At 45.2% G+C, this 23,991-nt stretch overlaps 1 protein-coding gene across 5 annotated transcripts in view; it reads right to left on the bottom strand.

Annotated features, from left to right (window-relative positions):
* Window positions 1-23,991, bottom strand: part of BICD1 (BICD cargo adaptor 1) — a 284,444-nt gene that overhangs the window by 178,705 nt on the left and 81,748 nt on the right. The gene's annotated exons all lie outside the window — the stretch shown is intronic.

Below are 23,991 nucleotides of genomic sequence, written 5' to 3'. Positions count from 1 at the left end.
CGGCGCAAGGGCTTACTTGCTCCGGTGTAACGAGTGCTCCTGATTCAGGAACCTCGTTACACCGAATGCAGCCTAGGATCTGACAGACATAAGCCTCCTTATGCCTTCACATCCCAGGCTGCATTCTTGCGTGGGCCGCTAGGGGGCGCGGCCATTGTGATCGGCGTATAGTATGCAAATTGCATACTACCACCGATTCACAAAAGTTGTGCGGGCCCTGGGCACGCAAGGTACGGAGTTTCCGTACGACAACTTTAGCGCAAGGTTGCTCCTGCTATAGCAGGGGCAACCTATGCTAAAGTATAGCTGCGCTTCCCGCTCGTGAAATTTAAATTTCACGTCGGTTACGTAAGTGATTCGTGAATGGCGATGGACGCCATTCACTTTCACTTAGAAGCAAATGACGTCCTTGCGACGTCATTTGCCGCAATGCACGTCGGGAAAGTTTCCCGACGGAGCATGCGCTGTTAGCTCGGCGCGGGAGCGCGCCTAATTTAAATGATTCCCGCCCCCGGCGGGATCATTTACATTAGGCGCCCTTACGCAGGGCTAATTAGCATAGCGCCCGCGCAATTTACGGAGCTACTGCTCCGTGAATCGCTGGGCAAATCGAAATATTTGCGTGGGCGCAGAGAAAAATCTTTGCTCTTTGCCCACGCAAATATTGCTCCATTCTACCTGAATCTGGGCCAGTGACTATAGGTCACGTGACAAAAAGGATAGCAGCTGGGAACCCAATCAACATTCCAATTAGCAAGTTACCAATTAGTATCTGGTGTGAACCTAGACAAATCCAGATTGCATGGTTGAGAGAGCAAACACACCTATGTAAAATTAAAATTGAAGTTTAAAAAAAACACAAAACACATATAGTTATTCTTATTCCAGAAATAGTCCTGAGAATGAGAAAAACTGATTAAGTGAATCAAAAATAAAAATAATGCTGAAGTCCCTATGTATATGATACATCTATGAACAATAACAGCAGCGTCCTTATGTATTTATATATATATTTATATGCATATTCATTTATTTATCTACTTTTAATGTTTGTATTAACCACTTAAAGTGGAAGTAAACCCTTCAATTTGATAGTTACAAAAACAGTTAACATTCCCGGCATGCCGGAAATGCTAGCTGTCAGTTTGTTTGTACTCTCAACCAAACTGCCAAACCATCCAATGGCTGGTTTCATAACAGGTCACGTGTACAGCATCATGGCAGTTTCAGATTAAACAGAGGTCAAGATGGCCGATTCCTTGGCTGAAAACGATAGGAGGGTTTACTTCCACTTTAAGGACCGCCTAACGCCGATATACGTCGGCAGAGTGGCACGGCTGGGCACAATCACGTACCTCTACGTGATTGTATAATGCCCAGCCGTGGGTCGCCGGCGCGCGCCCGCGGCCCGGTCCAAAGCTCCGTGACCACGGGACTCGCGGACCCGATCGCCGCTGGAGTCCCGCGATCGGTCCCCGAAGCTGAAGAACGGGGAGAGCTGTGTGTAAACACAGCTTCCCAATTCTTCGCTGTGGCGCTGTCATTGATCTTGTGTTACGTTTTATAGGGAAACACAATCGATGACATCACACCTACAGCCACACCCCCCTACAGTTAGAAACACAAATGAGGTCACACATAACCCCTTCAGCGCACCCTTGTGGTTAACTCCCAAACTGAAATTGTCATTTTCACAGTAAACAATGCATTTTTAATGCATTGTTTGCTGTGAAAACAACAATGGTCCCAAAAATGTGTCAAAATTGTCCGAAGTGTCCGCCATAATGTCGCAGTCACGAAAAAAATCGCTGATCGGCGCCATTAGTAGTAAAAAAAAAAAAATTATAAAAATGCAATAAAACTATCCCCTATTTTGTAAACGCTATAAATTTTGCGCAAACCTATCGATAAACGCTTATTGCGATATTTTTAACCAAAAATAGGTAGAAGAATACGTATCGGCCTAAACTGAGGAAATTTTTTTATTTTTTAGATATTTTTGGGTGATATTTATTATAGCAACAAGTAAAAAATATTGTATTTTTTTCAAAATTGTCGCTCTATTTATGTTTTTAGCGCAAAAAATAAAAACCACAGAGGTGATCAAATACCACCAAATAGAAAGCTCTATTTGTGGGAAAAAAAGGACGCCAATTTTGTTTGGGAGCCACTTCGCACGACCGTGCAATTGTCAGTTAAAGCGACGCAGTGCCGAATCACAAAAAGGGGCCTGGTCCTTTAGCTGCATTTTGGTCTGGGTCTTAAGTGGTTAATATACTATATATATATATATATATATATATATATATATATATATATATATATATATATATAGTTGTATATATACTGGACATCCACTTTCTATGTTGTAAGCTATAAATAAGCACTAAAGTTTGGTGTGAAACGCGTCAGCTTATTACCCCGTCTGCTGTGGCATGCTTTTTGTGTGTTTTTTTGATTTTACAATAAAAGCATTTTTGGAGTGTGGCTGTCGAGAAAGTTTTTCCTTAATTTTGCATGTCCCACTAGTTGTATTGCCCCCTCACCTCCCTTCATACATTCCTATCTCGATCCATTGCAGTGCCCGTCTGCAGCAACGCTGGTCTCTCTCTTTATCCTCACATGCTAAGAGACATGCTAAGAGACAGCAGCAGGAGCCACAGGGTCCAACTGCTGTCAGACAAATATTGTGAGGGGGCAGAAGAAGGGGCCAAGCCACGCTGTGTGTGTCAATTGATGCACACAGCCCAGTTTGGGAGTGAGCCAGCAGGTGTTTCACCATAGGAAGCGGCTTCCTATAGTGGCACACAGGGAAGAGGAGGAGCCAAAAGTACCAGCTGGGGACCCTAGAAGAAGAGGTTCCAGGCTACTCTGTGCAATACCATTGCACAGAGCAGGTAAGTGTAGCATGTTTATTATTTTTATTAAAAAAAATACCTTTTACAACCACTTTAAGGTACTATATATTTGATGTAACCCCCTGTTAGAGAAATTAGATGCTTATTTTATAATCATTTATGAATACTTGCAAAAGATTGCTTAGAAGTAGAATTATTTCATAGATATAAAGAAAGTCTTAGGCCCAGTTTTACGTACTACTTACGCCGACGTATATAGAGATACGCCGCGTAAGTCTAAATGTGCGCCGGCGTATCTATGTGCCGTACCCACAGAACCAGATACGCCTGAAAATAGGCTTCATCCGTCCGACGTAACTTTCCTACGCCGGCGTATCGTGGGCGCATATTTACGCTGGACGCATCTGGCGCTCCCATTGATTTCTTATTCAAATATGCAAATGAGGGAGATATGATGATTTAGAAACGTACGTTTGGCCGGCGCAGGCTACGGGCGATGCGCGTAAGCTGTACGTCCGGCCTAAAGTTACCCCTCATAAAGCAGGGGTAACTTTGCACCAGACTTGCACAGGTCAGCTGGAGAGCAGCTACAGCAGCACCGTAACGGATGAGAGGAGCAACCACACTTGCAGGACAACACATCCGTATGCCAACATGCCAGGGGCAGCTGTGGTCATAGCACTACTGCGTCTACGGGCACGTAGGAGGGCACGGGAGAGGATATACCGTACGCGCATGAACGTCTTTGGCATGGGGGATTCGGAGGTGTATCGTATCTTCAGATTCAGCTCTGATGCCATCCTGGAAATAGCCACAGCCCTGCATGATGACACATCGCTCACATGCAGTGCAGCCACTGGTAAAGGTACTGGCAACACTGCATTTCCTCGCCAGTGGATCTTTTCAGCGTACAAGTGGAGTCTTGGCTGGGATGTCACAATCCACCATGAGTAGATGCGTGCACCAAGTTGTCCCCGCAATCCTCAGTCGCATGTCCCACCCCTTCATCAAACCCACCCATTAGCATCTGCGGCAGAAGGCAATGGCGGATTTCTACAGAATTGCAGGATTCCCACGCACCGTGGGGGCCATTGATTGCACACATGTGGCACTACGGCCACCCCGTGCCACAGAGCACATATACTGTAATCGTAAGCATTGGCATTCCATCAACGTACAGGTGATAGCCGATGCCCAATGCCTCATATGGCACGTCCGTGCCAAACACCCTGGGTCCAGCCACGACAGCTACATATACCGTCAAAGCACCACCCCAACAGATTTTGAACAGAACGTGTATGGGAACAGCTGGCTGGTTGGTGAGTGACATGGGAGTCAGGCATGACTGTCCGACCTCATGATGCACACATCACGAGGGGCACATGCACGACTAACATCCTCCTGTCTTTTCCCTTCCAGGTGACTCTGCATATGCACTTGGGCCCAATCTCCTGACTCCATACCGGAATCCCCAAAACAGAGGAGAGAGAAACTACAATGCTGCACACATACGTACCCGTGCAGTGGTGGAACGCACATTTGGCATCCTGAAGTCCCGTTTCCGATGCCTGGATAAGTCCGGGGGGACCCTGTTGTATTTCCCAAACTTTGTGTTACAGATCATCGGTGCATGTTGCGTGCTGCACAACTTCGCCATGAGAAAGGGCCTGGAGATTGACATACGTGATGACCTGACCCCCGAACCACACAGTCCCCCCCTGCCCGAGGCTACCCCGTCTGCTGAGGGAAGAGCAGTTAGGAGATGCCTCGTGGTAGGCATCTTTGCACGTTAAACACACACATTCATCATGGCACAAGGAGAATGCACGCATGCACACCACTGTGGTCCCTAGCTCACACACACCACATCCACTTCACATTCGATTAGCCCAAGTCCACCATGCAGGACTTGGGAGCAGCAACGCCGCGCCAAGGCCCCAATGGTTCCGCTGTCCATTCATACCACATTCATACGGTCGTGGGGATAACTTCTTCCCGACGACCCAGGGTGACACCCCTTTGCCGGCAGGAATGTCACCCCCACATTCACACACCAGTCACACTGTAGCCTGCACTATTGATCGTGTGCATACACTACAAAAAAAGGAGGAGGATCATCTCCCGGTCTCTCCCTGGCTGGCTGCCTGCCCTCCAATGCCGGGGCTATGCGGGTGAGGACCGCATTAGTCTGCCTCCCCTCCGCCTCAATGGCAGCTGTATTGGCCTGTATGGCCACTGCCAGGCTCCTGACCTCTGCCACAAGGCCTGAAGTTGTGGCCTGCAGCTCCCCCAGGCAGGTCACTATTGCTGTTCAGTTTGCACTGACATCCTGCAGGCTGTCAGTGATGGCCGTAGTCTGAGCAGCCTGCTGGGTGAGGGTCGGCTGGACAACAAGTGTGCAGGCAGCCTGGGTCTGGGCCGAGGAGGCAAGGCTGTCTGCCACACGTCGCATGTCACCCGCAACAGAACCCATATGGTGGGTCTGCCGGGCCTGGTCCGTCGCCAGAGTCTCTTCTAAGGCCTCGGGATCACCCCTCATCTTCCTCGTAGCCTTCCTGGGGGCAGGAAAGGCTTGGGGCCGTCTGTATGTGGAAGTCCGATCAGGGGACTTCCCTGATGGAGGAGGAGGAGGGGCTATCCCTGATGGAGGAGGCCCTTGGGGGGCTATCCCTGATGGAGGAGGCCCTTGAGGGGCTATCCCGTATGGAGGTGGAGGTATGGGAGGGTCCTGGGATGGGGGTCTCGTCCACAAGGTATATTCCTTCCTCCAGAGTACCCTGCTCCTCCTCTACTTCCTCTAGAGGAGAGGTGTGGACACTGTCATCATGGGATGGCGTGGGTTGTCCAGCAGCCGACGACGGCCCAGCTCCCTCTAGCACATCTGTGGATGACACAAAGCATTCACATGTTGGTGGACCCACACACTTGTCACATGTTTCCTTCCACCCCCACACATGCTACACACCGGATAAGAGATAAAACACACTTACCTGTCCTCAAGGGCTGATTAACTGAATCAAAGCCCTCCAGGCCCTCCACCTGCTCCCTCTCCAGGCACCTGGCTGTGACCTGCTCATCAGGAGTCAGCGTAATCTTCATGGCTGGTCCACCTCCTGTGCCCCTGGCATGCTTCCTGATCGTGGCCAACTTATCTTTGACCAGACGCCGCAGATCGTTAATTTTTTTGGCAATGTCCTTTGAGGACCGAGCCTCATGGCCAAGGGCATTGACCTGAGTTGCAATCTCCAGAAGGATCTCATCCTTACGCACCTTGCTGGTCGTGCCACTCTCAGCACCATGGAGGTACTTGTCGTGCCTTGACATGGCATCAATAATAATAGCCTTCTCCTCTGGTGTGAAGTTTTTCTTCCGCTTATCCTTAGGCCCAGGCACTGGTGCAGACATGGCTCTGAAATCTGCAAGCAAAAGTACCTACACCAAAACAACCAAAGTGGCTGGTGTACTTTTGCACTCAACGGGCGCATGTCTGGGCGTAATTATGCACGTAGGCGGTGGGCCAGCGTATCTCAGGGGTTGCGCCAGGCGTAGTTGTGAGCATGCGCAGAGGGGCGCGGGACATACGTCCACGTCACAGCGCATGCGCCGGTCGTTCGGCCCTTCATTTGCATGGGGTCACGCTTCATTTAAATGTATCACGCCCACTTCCTTCCTACTTTGAATTACGCCGGCTTACGCCTACGAATTTACATTACGCCGGCACAACGTTGGGAGCATTTACTCTGAGAATACGGTGCTTGCCTCTCTAAGTCACGTCGGCGTAGCGCATCTGAGATGCGCTACGCCGGCATAAAGATGCGCCGATCTACGTGAATCTGGGCCTTAATTTTTAAGTGTTGAACTTTAGATGACTTCTCTGCATCATGACAAGTTTTCACAGGTGTTCTTGAAAATGTATTAAGAGTTCATTTTAAGTTCACTAATTAGAAAAGGAACATTTTAACCACAGTTGAAATGTATATAAATCACAGATATAAGATTAGAGTCTTCAAGAATAAGTGATACAGGTGGTTTAAAATAATTATGTGGAATATGGTAAAGTTATGTACAATACATTAATTTAGTTTGACAGGGTCAAACAAAGGTCTGCTTGTGCCCTCATTAAAACTGTTAAAATACAGTTTTCAATGTATGTATTAATAATTAGACAATGTTGAATAAAGCAGTTGGCTTTATATATATGTATATGCATATATGTATATGATGTAAATTATACAGTATAGTTTTGGGGAACCAATAAATATAAATATATATAAATACATACATATAGGATTATATAGTAAGACATAATGCATAAGGCGGGGTTATTGAAAGTTCATTCTCCCAAAGTCGTAAATCTGTTGGTGGAATCTTATCAGAATGAGGAGGCTTTGATCTAATACAGCTGGGTGCCAGTGTGTCTCTACACAGGTGTTTCTAATTGGACAAAACCAGTTATAAATCACTTTAATGAACATATAGGAATTCTGGGAATAATTAAGTTTGGTTGTAGGACAGGTGTTACATCGACGTAGATCTTAGCAATCAATCATATCTAGGAGAGATTGCTAAGATAAGGCTTGTAAGGGTATATAAATGCAAGTTTTACAATCAGACAGACAAGTCAGATAGGAGCTCATAAGGCTGAACTCTATGTATGCTGCCTTATTGCACGGGTCATGGAGGTCAGAACCAGTGGGCAATTATCTGTTCAGATAGGTGTCTATCAGGCTGACTGTTTGTCTATGCAGCCCTATTGCACGAGTGGCAGGCGGTCAGAACCAATAGGCAAATATCTGTTCTTTTGTTGTAACTTGTCTCCTCGTACGAGTCAATAAAGAAAACTTCTCAACTTGATCCAGAGTGTGGTCTCAGGTGCATTTCTCTCACACCCACCAAGCAGACTCACAAGATGCAGCATTGCCACAGTGTCAGTCCAATGTGCACCCTCCCTAAATTCCTGGATTGCACACAGTCATTTAAATGAAGTACCCCAACAGAATCCCCTCATTACTCATATGTGTGTATGGTCATAATTATAGAAAGTCTGTCTGAGAGTAACCAGATTGGTATATTGGCTTTTGGTACTGGGATTTAGGGGCCAGATCCACAAAAGAGATACTCCGACTTAACTGCTGTTCAGTCTGTGTGTAACTTTGGAAACGATCCTCAAAAGGCTTTTTCCAAAGTTATAAAAAAAGAAAGGTAATTGCGCTAAACCCAAATATACACTCGTATTGAACAAGTGTGTGTGAAAACCATTGTATCTGTAAACAATCCAATGGAATCAGGAAGTCAGGGTTACCTACCCTGCTGGTAAGGGTGTGTATGAACCCAGTGATCAACAACACAAATAGTGATAAACCATAACTTCAAAAGTGATTAAGATAAAAATAACATTAGTGATATAAAGTCCATGAAGTCCAAAACTAATTTTTGGAAATAAATAGTAAGTCCATATGATGAATGAAGACACCCGTGAAGATTCCAGAACTATTGTAATTAATACACCAAACGTGAATCCTCCACCGATCATGCAGCTGCTTACCAGAAATCTGGGTCCTGCCGGACCACTATCCACATATCTCTCAACCAGAGATTTTGTAAGGCAGTAGTAACTCCTCCACTTGCACTAAAACCACTCCGTGCTCAACGAGGGATATAGAAGACAACAAGACAGAGCTCCACATAGCATAAATCCGGGTAATTTATTTAAAACAGCAGTAAGCATATATACATACAACTCACATTTAGGTTGAATAGAACCAGCATTTGGCCTGTAACGCCGGCCGGACGTGTCCAGGAACAAATAAAAGGCCACTCGTTTGGAGAAATGAAGGGGATGGCGTCCACACGTCACTCACTCCACCCGGGTGGAGTGAGTGACGTGTGGACGCCATCCCCTTCATTTCTCCAAACGAGTGGCCTTTTATTTGTTCCTGGACACGTCCGGCCGGCGTTACAGGCCAAATGCTGGTTCTATTCAACCTAAATGTGAGTTGTATGTATATATGCTTACTGCTGTTTTAAATAAATTACCCGGATTTATGCTATGTGGAGCTCTGTCTTGTTGTCTTCTATATCCCTCGTTGAGCACGGAGTGGTTTTAGTGCAAGTGGAGGAGTTACTACTGCCTTACAAAATCTCTGGTTGAGAGATATGTGGATAGTGGTCCGGCAGGACCCAGATTTCTGGTAAGCAGCTGCATGATCGGTGGAGGATTCACGTTTGGTGTATTAATTACAATAGTTCTGGAATCTTCACGGGTGTCTTCATTCATCATATGGACTTACTATTTATTTCCAAAAATTAGTTTTGGACTTCATGGACTTTATATCACTAATGTTATTTTTATCTTAATCACTTTTGAAGTTATGGTTTATCACTATTTGTGTTGTTGATCACTGGGTTCATACACACCCTTACCAGCAGGGTAGGTAACCCTGACTTCCTGATTCCATTGGATTGTTTACAGATACAATGGTTTTCACACACACTTGTTCAATACGAGTGTATATTTGGGTTTAGCGCAATTACCTTTCTTTTTTTATTCGTTATTTCTTTGTTTATACACAATTTAATTGCTGCTTATTAATCCCGATCTCTTACCTTAGCGCAGTTGTTTCCAACCAATTTTCTTTTTCCAAAGTTAGGCAGAAGATCCGGCATGTGTAATTGAATTACACTGCCGAATCTTAGGATGCAGTACCGCATCCGCCGCTGGGGGCATTTCGAGTCGAAATGCCGTTTCTAGTATGCAAATTAGCACTTAAAGCGGGGGTTCACCCTATCGACAGGAAAAAAAAAAAAATTTTTTCTTTTACCTTTAAATCAGGCACTGTAGCGCGAGCTACAGTATGCCTGTCCCGAATTTTTTCCCCCCATACTCACCTTGTAGTCGTCCATCGAAGATACCGGGGAATGGGCGTGCCTCTGGAGACGGAGGATGATTGACGGCCGGCTCTGGCGCGTCACGCTTCTCCGGAAATAGCCGAAATAGGCTTGGTCTTCACGACGCGTGCGCATAGCCTGTGCGCACGCGCCGTGAAGAGCCGAGACCTACTCCGGCTGTCTTCGGGGAGAGTGACGTGCCAGGGCCGGCCGTCAATCATCCTCCCTCTCCATAGGCACGCCCATTCCCCGCGGGAGCCGGAATCTACGATGGACGACTACGAGGTGAGTACGGGGTTAAAAAAATCGGGACAGGCATACTGTAGCTCGCGCTACAATGCCTGTCTCGATGGTAACATCATGGGATTGTGGGTGAACTACCGCTTTAAGGCGATCCACAAAGCTTTCCAGCTTCCTTTTTGCGCCGTAAGTGTTATTTTGCAAGTGTAAAATTAGGGCTGGTTCTACAAAGTGTAAACTAGTCACACCTTGTAAAAGCCCATTCCAGCGACGGCATTTGGTATGCTTTCCCGAGGGAGAACTCCACGGCAATTTGTAAAAACAAAACCGGCATGGGTTCCCCCCCAGGAGCATACCAGGCCCTTAGGTCTGGTATGGGTTGTAAGGGGACCCCCCCTCTGCCGAAAAATCGACGTAGGGGGTCCCCCTACAATCCATACCAGACCCGTATCCAAAGCACGCTACCCGGCCGGTCAGGAATGGGAGTGGGGACGAGCGAGCGCCCCCCCCCCCCTCCTGAGCCGTGCCAGGCCGCATGCCCTCAACATGGGGGGGGTTGGGTGCTCTGGGGCAGGGGGGCGCACTGCGGGCCCCCCCACCCCAGAGCACCCTGTCCCCATGTTGATGAGGACAGGACCTCTTCCCGACAACCCTTGCCATTGGTTGTCGTGGTCTGCGGGCGGGGGCTTATCGGAATCTGGGAGTCCCCTCAAATAAGGGGGCCCCCAGATACCGGCCCCCCACCCTAAGTGAATGGATATGGGGTACATCGTACCCCTATCCATTCACCTGTAGGCAAAAAGTTAGTTAGTAAACACACAACACAAGGCTTTTTAAAATATTTTATTATTCTGCTCCGGATGCCCCCCCTGTCTTTGTTATTAGCTCAATTAGCAGGGGGGGCTTCTTCTTCCGCTCTCCGGGGGTCTTCCACTCTCCGGGGGTCTTCTCCGCTCTCCGGGGGGGCTTCTCCGGACTCCGGGGGGGGCTTCTCCGGACTCTGGGGGGCTTCTTCCATCTTCTCCCCTCTTCCGCTGTTGACTCGGCGAACCCCGGTTCTTCTGCAGATGTCCGGTGCCTTCTTCTTCAGCGCTGGCTGCCTGCTATGTTTGTGTGTTAGCTCAATTTCTAGCAGGCAGCCAGCGCGGTCTTCTGTGGCGTCAGGGTCTTCTCTTCCTTTCTTCCGATGTTGCCTCGTCGCCTGTTGTCGCTGTAATGATGGAAGCGCGCCTTGCATCCCATTTATATAGGCATCACCGTCCCATCATGCTCCGGCAGGTACCCACGTGGTGGGTGCCTACCCACGTGCACCCACCACGTGGGTACCTACCGGAGCATGATGGGACGGTGATGCCTATATAAATGGGATGCAAGGCGCGCTTCCATCATTACAGCGACAACAGGCGACGAGGCAACATCGGAAGAGAAGAACAGAAGACCCTGACGCCACAGAAGACCGCGCTGGCTGCCTGTTAGAAATTGAGCTAACACACAAACATAGCAGGCAGCCAGCGCTGAAGAAGAAGGCACCGGACATCTGCAGAAGAACCGGGGTTCGCCGAGTCAACAGCGGAAGAGGGGAGAAGATGGAAGAAGCCCCCCGGAGTCCGGAGAAGCCCTCCCCGGAGTCCGGAGAAGACCCCCGGAGAGTGGAAGACCCCCGGAGAGTGGAAGAAGAAGCCCCCCCCTGCTAATTGAGCTAATAACGAAGACAGGGGGGGCATCCAGAGCAGAATAATAAAATATTTTAAAAAGCCTTGTGTTGTGTGTTTACTAACTAACTTTTTGCCTACAGGTGAATGGATAGGGGTACGATGTACCCCATATCCATTCACTTAGGGTGGGGGGCCGGTATCTGGGGGCCCCCTTATTTGAGGGGACTCCCAGATTCCGATAAGCCCCCGCCCGCAGACCCCGACAACCAATGGCAAGGGTTGTCGGGAAGAGGTCCTGTCCTCATCAACATGGGGACAGGGTGCTCTGGGGTGGGGGGGCCCGCAGTGCGCCCCCCTGCCCCAGAGCACCCAACCCCCCCCATGTTGAGGGCATGCGGCCTGGCACGGCTCAGGAGGGGGGGGGCGCTCGCTCGTCCCCACTCCCATTCCTGACCGGCCGGGTAGCGTGCTTTGGATACGGGTCTGGTATGGATTGTAGGGGGACCCCCTACGTCGATTTTTCGGCGTAGGGGGGTCTCCTTACAACCCATACCAGACCTAAGGGCCTGGTATGCTCCTGGGGGGTGAACCCATGCCGGTTTTTTCTTTGAAAATTGGCATGGAGTTCTCCCTCTCAGGAATGCATGCCGAGCGACGCTGTCATTTTTTTTTTTTTTTTTCCCCGACGCAACTTTTTTAAGCCGTCGCGATCCTCAAAACTCGGCGTAACGTAACTTCGCGCATGCGCAGTACGGCCGGCGCGGGAGCGCGCCTCATTTAAATGGGACTCGCCCCATTTGAATAGGAACGCCTTGCGCCGGCGGAATTTTAGTTACACAGCCTGAAATTTCTAGATAAGTGCTTTGTGGATCAGGCACTTAGGTAGAAACTTTAAGGCAGTGTAACTTAAATGGGATTTTTTAAGTTACGCCAGGTTTTTGTGGATCTGGCCCTAGATTTTTTTACTTCCTAAGGTCAAAACTATTTTGTTCCATAAAGCACTGAATAACATTTATCTCTAACCCTTATGACTTTACCACTTAGCTCCCTCTCCTCAAGGCACAGCACTTTAGGTATAACTTGTTTTAGTTTTGAATATAGTGGAGAGGGATTACAACACCTGTCAGGTTTTAATTGGTATTTGTGCCATTAGGGAGATTCAAACTCTCTATTTGTCATGTTGACCGTTATCAACAAAAGTGAAAGAAGTTCCCAGATTTTGAGTTGTCCCCAGAGCAGTATTAGAGAAGAAGTTTTCCAATAGTGAAAGTACTTCTGGTGTCCCTGGTGACACCCAAACATTCCCTCACTTTGGAGAGATTTCTTCTTACTTGCTGCTTTGGCTATTGAGCAAGAAATGAAGGGAAATCTCCCCAATGCAACACAGATAGCAAAAATAAAAACTGACAGGTTATAACCCTCCCCTACTCTATCCAAAACAAAATAAAATAAAAAAAGTTTTTTCTTTAGTTTTACCTTACCTAGCCCTATACATTACCCTGTATCCATAGCATCACTTGTATACAAGAGAAACCCTGTAAAAGTAGAGGAATATACTACCTTTCTGGGGGTGTTGAAATGTTGCCTCTTTGCTTCTCCCTGCAGGTTTTTACCTCTCTGGGTGGGTTGAATATTTGCTCCCTCCCCTGTTTGCGTTTGCATTGTGTACAAGTGACCCTTTGGTGACATTTAACATTTACCCTTAACATAACCCCAAAATGGAGCCCTTAACCTCCCTGGCGGTATGATTCTTTCAGAAAAACATGCTGAAAGCGGTACCATTATTTGCAAGGAAATTTGGCATTTTATACTGTAGGCCTGTAATTTTTAGGAATAACTCACTTAAATCTGACCAAACCAGAGTTTAATAGGCATCCCGGGTATGACATTGTTTTAAAAACAAAATTATAAATTATAATATAATAAATAATTATAAATAATTATAACAAATAATAATATAGTTATAATAAAAATTATTCAATAATGTAATCAACTCAAAATCACTGAAATTTGCTCAGTTGCAGAATTGTTGCTGTCATTATTTATTTATTTTTTTATGACGAATTTCCCCACAAATCGCTATCGCACAATTCTGCAAGTGATTATAATTTATTATCGCTGTTTTCTAGCTGATCTAAAACCATTTTTGACATAAAGGGACACTTTTGGTTGCTATGGACAATCTACAGTTTTCAGGCAGAAAGAAAGGTTTTTATTATATAAAAGAACATGCATGACACTGGACAGACCACTAGGGACAAGGGGGGTGTGTATTTTTTACATACAGTACTGTAATCTATAAGATTACAGTATACTGTATGTATTGTGTTTGTTTACGTTTTTGAATTTGGCGCTGATCTCCGCTCCCGTGCGTCGTAACGTTGCAGGGAACGGAGATCGACGGCACAGGAGGACGCTGTGTGAATCGAGCGAGGTCCCGCTCGCTCACACAGCGTGGTGACATCGCTGGATCCAGGAGAAGGTAAGCCATCGCGCGCTGCAGGCTCTGCACAGCTACCCCGAGCGTGACTCGGGGTTACCAATTTTAGCCAAAAAAATCAACCCCGAGTCACGCTCGGGGATACCACCAGGAGGGTTAAAAGGGTTGTAAAGGTACAATATTTTTTTTCCTAAATCGCTTCCTCTACCTTAGTGCAGTCCTCCTTCACTTACCTCATCCTTCGATTTTGCTTTTAAATATCTTTATTTCTTCTGAGAAATCCTCACTTCCTGTTCTTCTGTCTGTAACTCCACACATTAATGCAAGGCTTTCTCCCTGGTGTGGAGTGTCGTGCTCGCCCCCTTCCTTTGGACTACAGGAGAGTCAGGACGCCCACTAACACACAGCTCCTTTCTCTATCTGCAACTTAGAGAGCGTCCTGACTCTCCTGTAGTCCAAGAGAGGGGCGAGCACAATACTCCACATCAGTGAGAAAGCCTTGCATTACTGTGTGGAGCTACAGACAGAAGAATAGGAAGTGAGGAATTCTCAGAAGAGATAAGCACTTTCAAAAGCAAAATTGAAGGATGAGGTAAGTGAAGGAGGACTGCACCAAGGTAAAGGAAGCTATTTAGGAAATAAAAATTGTACCTTTACAACCCCTTTAACTTCCCAATATGCTTACCTATCACCTTAACCCCCCCTGACGGTAAACCCGAGCGTGACTCGGGGTTGGTTTTTCATGTTAGGATCGGTAACCCCGAGTCACGCTCGGGCTGGACGGGCTTACCTTTCGCTGGATCCACAGGCTTGGTTTACTTACCTTGTCCCTGGATCCAGCGATGCCACCCCGCTGTGTGAGCGAGCGGGACCTCCTCGCTCGATTCACAGTCCCCATGTGCCGCCGATCTCCGTTCCCTGCGACGTTACGACGCACGGGGGCGGAGATCGGCGCCAAATTCAAAAAAGTAAACAAACACTTTACATACAGTATACTGTAATCTTATAGATTACAGTACTGTATGTAAAAAATACACACCCCCCTTGTCCCTAGTGGTCTGCCCAGTGCCCTGCATGTACTTTTATATAATAAAAAATTTCATTTCTGCCTAAAAACTGTAGATTGTCCAAAAGTGTCCCTTTATGTCAAAAATGGTTTTAGATCAGCTAGAAAACAGCGATAATAAATTATAATCACTTGCAGAAATGTGTGATAGCGATTTGCGGGGAAATTCGTCATAAAAAAAAAAAAATAATGACAGCGACAATTCTGCAACTGCAAATTTCAGTGATTTTGAGTTGATTACATTATTGAATAATTTTTATTATAATTATATTATTATTTGTTATAATTATTTATTATATTATAATTTATAATTTTGTTTTAAAAAAAAAAATCATACCCGGGATGCCTACAAGACTCTTGCTTGGTCAGATTTAAGTGAGTTATTTCTAAAAATTACAGGCCTACAGTATAAAACGCCAATTTCCTTGCAAAATAATTGTACCGCTTTTGGTACGTAATTCCAGACAGAATCATACCGCCAGGGAGGTTAAGGTGACCCATTACTTTGCTCACGAGAAGAGTACTAGTTTCTGTAATACTACTGCAATTTTATCATAAACACGTTAATGTATTCTACTAGTATGTGGCTTATTCCCCTTTAGTCATCTTGGTGGAAATTGATGATTTATTCCCTTTGCTTATATGGTGGAATGTAGACTTACATTTTGTTGTAAGACTACATGAATCTTTTATTCATCTTGGGAATCTGCTGTATATACTGTATATTGTAAGCTACTGTTTACTATGTATCACTGTGAAACAAAATGCTAGTCTGATATCTGTGCATTGTTCAATGTGCTTAATAAAAAGTTATTGAAACAAATAGTTTTATCATAAATGTATGCTGTAATGTTAAGGAGAGTTACTGTAATGTTAACTAGTAATGCTCTAATTGACCAGCCCTGAAAAACCTAAACTTAAATTGTATCATTGATTGCAACCAATTGTTACTCTGAAGTTCTTCTTTAAAATATGTAAAGCACACCAACAAAGTGGGAAATACCTGATGAGAAATGACAATATTGATCTGATTTACTGTCATCCATTTACATCTCAATGACACAATCAATATCCCCGGTAGTACCGGTACTTAGGGAATAAAAGAACAGAACCTTATCTTGCCAAGTGTTTTATGCTTTATGGCTCAGTCAAGAAAGAATGTCTTCAAGAAGCTACAAAGACTTTATCATAAGACATGATCGTTTATTTTTCCTAACTTAAATCAGGGTACCATAAAAAGCTGTGTTGGGAGAATTTGTCACAGTTTGTCCTAAAAAATATACATTTAGACAATAAACAGGCAGATAACAAGCATTATTCTTATGTATGAACTATTTGTGAGCTGAGAAAACGAGTGCCTCAAGTTGTTACAGGCCTGTGCAATGCAGTATCCACCTATACTGTCCTAGCAAATATTACGTCCATGTATTGATGTCTGTAATGGGGCTAGGCAGTGGCGGGTGCTAATTCAGGGCGCAGGGGCACCGCCCCCCTAATTCATGGGCCCGGCCCCTAATCTACATGCAGAGCACCAGATGCATGGATTCCAATCTTTTTTTTTTTTTTTTAGAAGCACATGATTAGAGCCTGAGGCTCTAATTGGCTTCAAAAGGGGTGGGTTCCTGGGCGCAGTGAGCCCATCCAGTTGTGTATATACAAGAAAAACATGGAGCTTTGGACTTTGTAGGCACAACAATACACAAATTGGTAAAATATAATATCTGTAATATAAAAAGAAAAAAAACACGATAATAACAATAAAGTTTAAAATTCACACTAATGATTTAAAAAATAGTGTAGACATCTCTAGCATCGACCTACTGCACGACACAGAATAAAGAGAGGTCTCTACAGTGTAATTAATCCCAGAGTGCTGGTTATGATGTAGAGCAGGGGTCTCCAAACTTTCTAAACAAAGGGCCAGTCTACTGTCCTTTAGACTTTAGGAGGGCCGGACTAGGGCCATTGGGAGTAGAAAATGTCCAGTGGGAGTAAATAATACCATATCTTTGGTGTCAGTGGGAGGACTAGTGCCCCGTTGTTGGTGCCAAGAGAAGAAATTGTACCCTTTTGATATTTTGATAGTGTTAGTTGGATGAATAGTGTCCCATTGGTGGTTTTAGCAACACAAATTATTCCCCATTGTTGGTGTCAGTGGATGGAATAGTGTCCCAAAGGCCAGATAAAGGCAAGCAAAGGGCCACATCTGGCCCCAGGGCCGCAGTTTGGAGACCCCTGATGTAGAGTGATGTCATGACTTGCTCTTTCTCTACATGTTACGTGGAGAGTGCTTCTTCAGAAGATTTAGGCAAATGTGTAGTCAAGATGTCAGCAGCTGCTTGAGGATAGGAGGAGCCCCTCAGACAATAAATTTGATGATATATAAATATCTAGCAATGTATAGCATCCATAGAAAAAAGTGTTGGGAATCATAATGCATCCACACAATAATTAAAGAAATCAATCCTATAGCCTTCACATATTGGTAGCAGTGACAGGCAAATAAGCACGGGGTGCTAGCAGAGTTTTCACCAGAAACTGCTGACAGGGGATCCCCTTACAGAAGCCAGACGGTGTTACTAACTGCTTATGCCTAGGTCCAGATTGGAGCGATTTGTCATGCGATTTGAGAGATCAAATCGCATGACAAGTCGCAGACTATTGGAGGGAATGGCACTGATCCAATCGGTGCGACACTGATTTTGCAGTGCCACACCGATTTGCAAAAGTAGTTCCTGCACTACTTGTGCCGTTTTCACGTGCGATTTCAATAGACGTCTATGCATTAAGCCACACAGATGTCTATCAAGTAGCAGCTGAAATCGCGCTGACCTTGCTACTTTGAAATCGCGCCACTTCAAGTGAAGTAGCACGATTTCAAAGTAGCATCAATGTGAACCAGGGCTTACTGTCTTGTACAGCGGCAGCTGGCTTCTGTGAGGGATCCCGTCAGATACCTCAGCGTTTTACCAGTGTCTGGGGAAAATTCTGCTAGCACCCCATGCTTCTTTGCCCTCCCCCAAGAAAATGGAGCTGACCTGGGGCTAGATATAATCTGCAGAAATTGTCCAACCTCGTGAAATTCTCAACAAGCGGAGGCTAATCTTTCTCAATGACGTTTTGTAAAAAATGGGCTTCAATAATTTCCCCGTTTTGCTCAGACCATTCCAGAGTGTGTACAGGGTACCCAAAGCAAAAAAGACCAACAATGTTGTAAAAAAATGCGATAAAATACATTTTGGACAACATTTTAGCCAAAATGTATACTGCTACATATCTTTGGAAAAAATAACCCAAATCAGCGTATACTATTTGGTCTTTGTGAAAGTTATAGAGTCGACAAGCTATGGTGCCAATCCTTGAAAATCGAATTTCTTGAGACACGAACAAGCCAGGAAAGTACAAATACCCTGCAAATTACCCCTTTTTGGAAAGTAGACATTCCAAGGTATTTAGTAAGAGTCATCATGAGTTTTTTCACATTAAATCTTTTTCCCCACAATGATTATTTTTCCACAAAATTATCATATGCATACTTACAACTACACCCCAAAACACAATCTGCTACTCGTCCTGAGTGAGACTTTTACACAGCCTGGCCACATACAGAGACCCAACATGCAGGGAGCAAGTCCCACTAAAATTTGCAAATCACTGCCATTACCAGTAAAAAAAAAAGAATAATAAAATGCGATAAATCTTTCCCATAGTTTGTAGACGCAATGGGCCATATTCTCAGAAGAGTTACGACGGAGTATCTCCGGAAACTCCGTCGTATCTCTCTTTTTTGACCCGCGTATCTATGCGAGTGATTCCTAGAATCATTTTCACATAGATACGCTGTAGATCCGACAGGTGTAAGTCACTTACACTGTCGGATCTTAAATGTAATTCGCCGCCGGCCGCTAGGTGGCGTTTACGTTCAGGTCTCATTTGTTTATGCAAATGAGCCTGATACGCCGATTCCCGAACGAAATCGCGTTGCGTAACCGTCGCTTACGTCGTTTGCGTAAGCGTAAGGTTACCCCTGCTATATGAGGGGTAACCTTACGCCAGTCCCACGTATGCCATGTTAAGTATGGCGTCGGGTCCGCGTCGTCTTTTCCCGTCGGGTACGTCGTTTTCGTAAGTCGTTCTTGAATACGACTTTACGTCAATGACGCACACGTCGGCGTCATTGACGTTTTCCGCCGAGAACTGGAGCATGCGCACTGGGCTATTTTTAGCCCGGCGCATGCGCAGTTCGATCGGAACGGGGGAGCGCTTAATTTAAATATAAGCCGCCCCCTTTGAAATACGCGGGGATACGCCGGGCCTTTTACACTACGCCGCCGCAAACTACGGAGCAAGTGCTTGAGGAATACGGCACTTGCTCCAGTAAGTTGGGGCGGCGTAGTGTAAATGGCTTACGCTATGGCCGCGGGAAAAGTATGAGAATCTGGCCCAATAACTTTTGCACAAACCAATCAACATACACTTATTGTGATTTTTATTACCAAGAATATGTAGAAGAATATATATTGACCAAAACTGATGAATAAATTTGATTTTTAAAAACATTTTGGGGATATTTATTATAGCAAAAAGTAAATAATATTGTTAATTTTTCAAAATTGTGTATAGCGCAAAACATAAAAAACCCAGAGGGGATCAAATACCACCAAAAGAAATCTATATTTGTGGAAAAAAAAGGATGTCAATTTTGTTTGGGTACAGTGTTGCACAACCGTGCAATTGTCAGTTAAAGTGATGCAGTGCTGTATCGCAAAAAATGGCCAGATTAAAAAGTGGGTAAATCCTTCCGGGGCTGAAATGGTTAAAAAAAACTTCTAAACGCAAACACGCATAAACGCAGTATGTAAAATCAGCAATACTGGCATTTTTAAACGTCGGTTACTAGCTAAAAAATACTCTACTAATCTGGACATAGGAGAGAGGCGGGCCGGGCCAGGCAGTCGCATGAGCGCTGTAACAAAAGGTACCATAGAACGGAGCGCTCTCCCGGGAGGGGCGGGGACGGGGGCGGGGCTAGGCATCGATTATTACGGTCGCATGCATCGGTGCCGCATCGGGGACACCCGAATCGCGATGCAGCGATTAAACTTGACACCCCTAGTCCCAAATTTCTACGCAGCAAATATACAATACTAAATGTTTGTCTAATGAAAGGTTCAAAATAGGAATTGGTTTTGGTTTTGTTTTGGTACAAATCTAACAATGAAACACCTTATTGCCTCTATTGGAGGAGGCTGGAGACAAAGGAAACCACATGTGTTAAATTGATGATGTAGGAATCCACTGCTGTGAGCCCAGTGCAGGACACACTCCCCGAAGACCCAGATATTACATTTTCTGTAGATTTGATCCCAGTTTTATACTGAGTGTGCAGTTTATCACACAGAAGGACACTCTGTATTCAGAGTCATTGGATCCTTTTCCCCAGCTCAAGAAGCAGAGCTCCATGTTTTAGAAAGCCTTTGAGCTATAAAAAGAGTATATATTTATATAGATAGTCAAGATATAGAGAGCTTTTGGTTCCATTGGAAGGGCCAGAAGTTTGTTTTTACTTCGGCAGGTAAACCAATCAAGCATGCCAAGTTAAATTGATTGGCTGTTTTCAGCCTTCCAGATTCTTGCCGAGGCAGCCATACTAACATTAATTACTTGCCGACCAGCCACCGCTCCCCTGCGGTCGGCTCCCCTGCGTGAGATCACGTAGATCTACGTCATCTCGCGAATCAGTCAATAGGGGCACGTGCGCACCCCCCGCTCGCCCCTGGTCCCGACGAGCGTGCCCGGCGGGCGCGATCGCCGCCGGGCACCCGCGATCGCTCGTCACAGAGCGAGAACCGGGAGCTGTGTGTGTAAACACACAGCTCCCGGTCCTGTCAGGGGGAGAAATGACTGTTCCCTGTTCATACAATGTATGAACAGCTATCAGTCATTTCCCCTAGTCAGTCCCACCCCCCCTTCAGTTAGAACACTCCTAGGGAACATACTTAACTCCTTTCTCGCCCCCTAGTGTTAACTCCTTCCCTGTCAGTGGTATTTTTATAGTAATCAATGCATTTTTATAGCACTGATCGCTATAAAAATGCCAATGGTCCCAAAAATGTGTCAAAAGTGTCCCATGTGTCCGCCATAAGGTCACAGTACCGATAAAAATTGCTGATCACCGCCATTACTAGTAAAAAAAAAAAAATATTAATAAAAATGCAATTTTTTTTTACGAAAAATATGTAGAAGAATACGTATTGGCCTAAACTGAGGAAAAAAAATGTTTTTTTTTTTTAATATATTTTTGGGGATATTTATTATAGCAAAAAGTAAAAAATATTGAATTTTTTTCAAAATTGTCGCTCTATTTTTGTTTATAGTGCAACAAATAGAAACCGCAGAGGTGATCAAATTCCACCAAAAGAAAGCTCTATTTGTGTGAAAAAAAGGACGCCAATTTTGTTTGGGAGCCACGTCGCAGGACCGTGCAATTGTCAGTTAAAGCGACGCAGTGCCGAATTTCAAAAAGTGGCCCGTCATTGACCAGCAATATGGTCCGGGGCTGAAGTGGTTAAAACTCACATATGGAAGCAGACTAGGCGACTAAGGATGCTGTGTTGCAGCCCCGGACACTTGATGGGTCTGTGCAACTCACAGATTCCATCCTAGTTCTGGCCCAGTATAGCTGGGATTAATACTTCAACTTTAAGGACCACAGAACGAGAAGAACAAGTGGTCCACAGGGGGCAACTTCTTATGAAACAGGACTTTGGAAAAATTTGATCTTTTATGTCTGCCAGACACTCTTTTCCCCTCCAGCTTGACAAATGGAATGTGTCACAAGCAGTTATGGCTGCCTTAGTAAATGAACATGGGATAGAGTCAGGGTTCTCCACAGTTGTTTTTATAATATATCACTTCTTGTTTTACCTGTTACCAAAAGTGTTACCAAAAGCTGAACATCCCTTCCAGAGATTACAAAGATATATCCAGATGCCCAAGTCAGGATTTTACCAGTATGCATTTTATCTGTATAGACATGTTTTCTGGATGTCCAGTGACAAATGCTACTGTAAAGGCCTCAGTAAAAAAGTGTTATCAGAAGTAGTTTGTAAGTAGAGAGTGCCAGAATCTACATAGAGTAACAGAGGAAATCATTTTTATCTAGTCCTTTCTAGAAGTTTTGAGCTTTTATTTTTACACTAAACTAAGAAACTAAAAAAAACTTTTGCCTGAATGTTTTTTTATATTTTATCGAACCCCTAAGTGGTTGTTGGACTCTCTCCCTATTGGATTTTGTTTGGGAGTGTGTTACTCACTTGCTTATATTTTTTGTCTCAGCAGCTGAAGTCCTCCTTTCGGATTTCACAGAGAGTGTCGCTGATCTTTTAAGGTTTTTGACAAACTCATGTATGTGTTTTCTCCCCAATTCCATATCCTAAAAGTTTGGTAGGATCTAAAACTAAAGCCAGTTGACTTGTGGATTGCTAAGAGACATGTATATATAAGGAAATGTTTGGAGACTCAATACAGCAACTACAGTATTTATCGGCGTATACCGCGCACTTTTCCCCCCTTAAAATAAGGGGAAAATCGTGGGTGCGCGATATACGCCAATACCCGCTTCCCGCGCTCAGTTTGATTGCCTGCGCCGACATATACCGAGTGCAGTACACTCAGCTACATTCGGCCAGGCTCGGCTTCGCTCGTGCTCACGCATAAACGTCCCAGAGCGTGAGCACGAGCAAAGCCAAGCCTGGCCGAATGTAGCCGAGTGTACTGCACGACGGTAACAGCGTGGGCAAAGCCGAGAAGACACCACCGAAGCCGCAGACGGGTAACAGCGTGGGCGAAGCCGAGAAGACACCACCGAAGCCGCAGACGGACGCCGGACCCGACGAGGAGGACACCACCGAAGCCGCAGACAGACGCCGTACCCCGGACCCGACGAGGAGGACTCCACCGAAGCCGCAGACGGACGCCGGACCCGACGAGGAGGACACCACCGAAGCCGCAGAGGGACGCCGGACCCGACAAGGCCGCCGATGGACACGGCGCAAGACACCAAAACTGTAAGTACTAAAATGTTTTTTTTACAGGAATGTGGGTCCACATTAGGGGTGCGCGCTATACGCCGGAGCGCGCAATACCCCGATAAATACGGTATTTCATGTACAGTTGTGAAAAACTTGAAGGAAAAGTCACCTGGATCCACAACAGACACTGAAAAAATTATTAAATTAAAGAAATCTGTGTTTGATTTGTTTTCCATCAATTTAGGGTACTATTTATTCAAATTCTTTAAATGTAAGGGATATATATAATAATGAAAAGTAGTTTAGGAAATCAGTAAAGCCTATCTGTAATTGTGGCAACGTTAATGGAATACTGTAGCAGATTAGATCAAATAGAATACATTGATGACCAATAACGTTCCTCTAATTTTGGAATGCCCCAGTTTCTCAGTCTTGCTTTAAATGAAGGACATAAGCACACCGAGTGCCCAATCACTGACTTGGTTTGCACTCAGTCACTTTGCTTAGGGCAACAGCACTTCCAATTACATTTCTGATTATTTCATAAACCCAGCAGAGTTTTTGGGCTGAGTGACAGCACTTTAATACTAGCTGACAATCCCTCTAGACTGCCAGGAATAAACATGTTAAGATTTAGTCCCCAATGAGGAAACGTCACATCTCATTTTCATCTGATGTACACAGAATCACTTCAGAATTAGGCTACCTGGAGCCCTACAAAAAGCACAAAAGAACCTGTCAGGTGTGGAAAGAGACTAGACTAATGTCCTGTACACACGATTAGTTTGTCTGATGAAAACGAACCAATGGA

Source organism: Rana temporaria, chromosome 3 (genome assembly GCF_905171775.1).
Source record: "Rana temporaria chromosome 3, aRanTem1.1, whole genome shotgun sequence".
In the NCBI taxonomy this organism is placed as follows: domain Eukaryota; kingdom Metazoa; phylum Chordata; class Amphibia; order Anura; family Ranidae; genus Rana; species Rana temporaria.
This window is presented reverse-complemented; position numbering and strand designations above follow the sequence as displayed.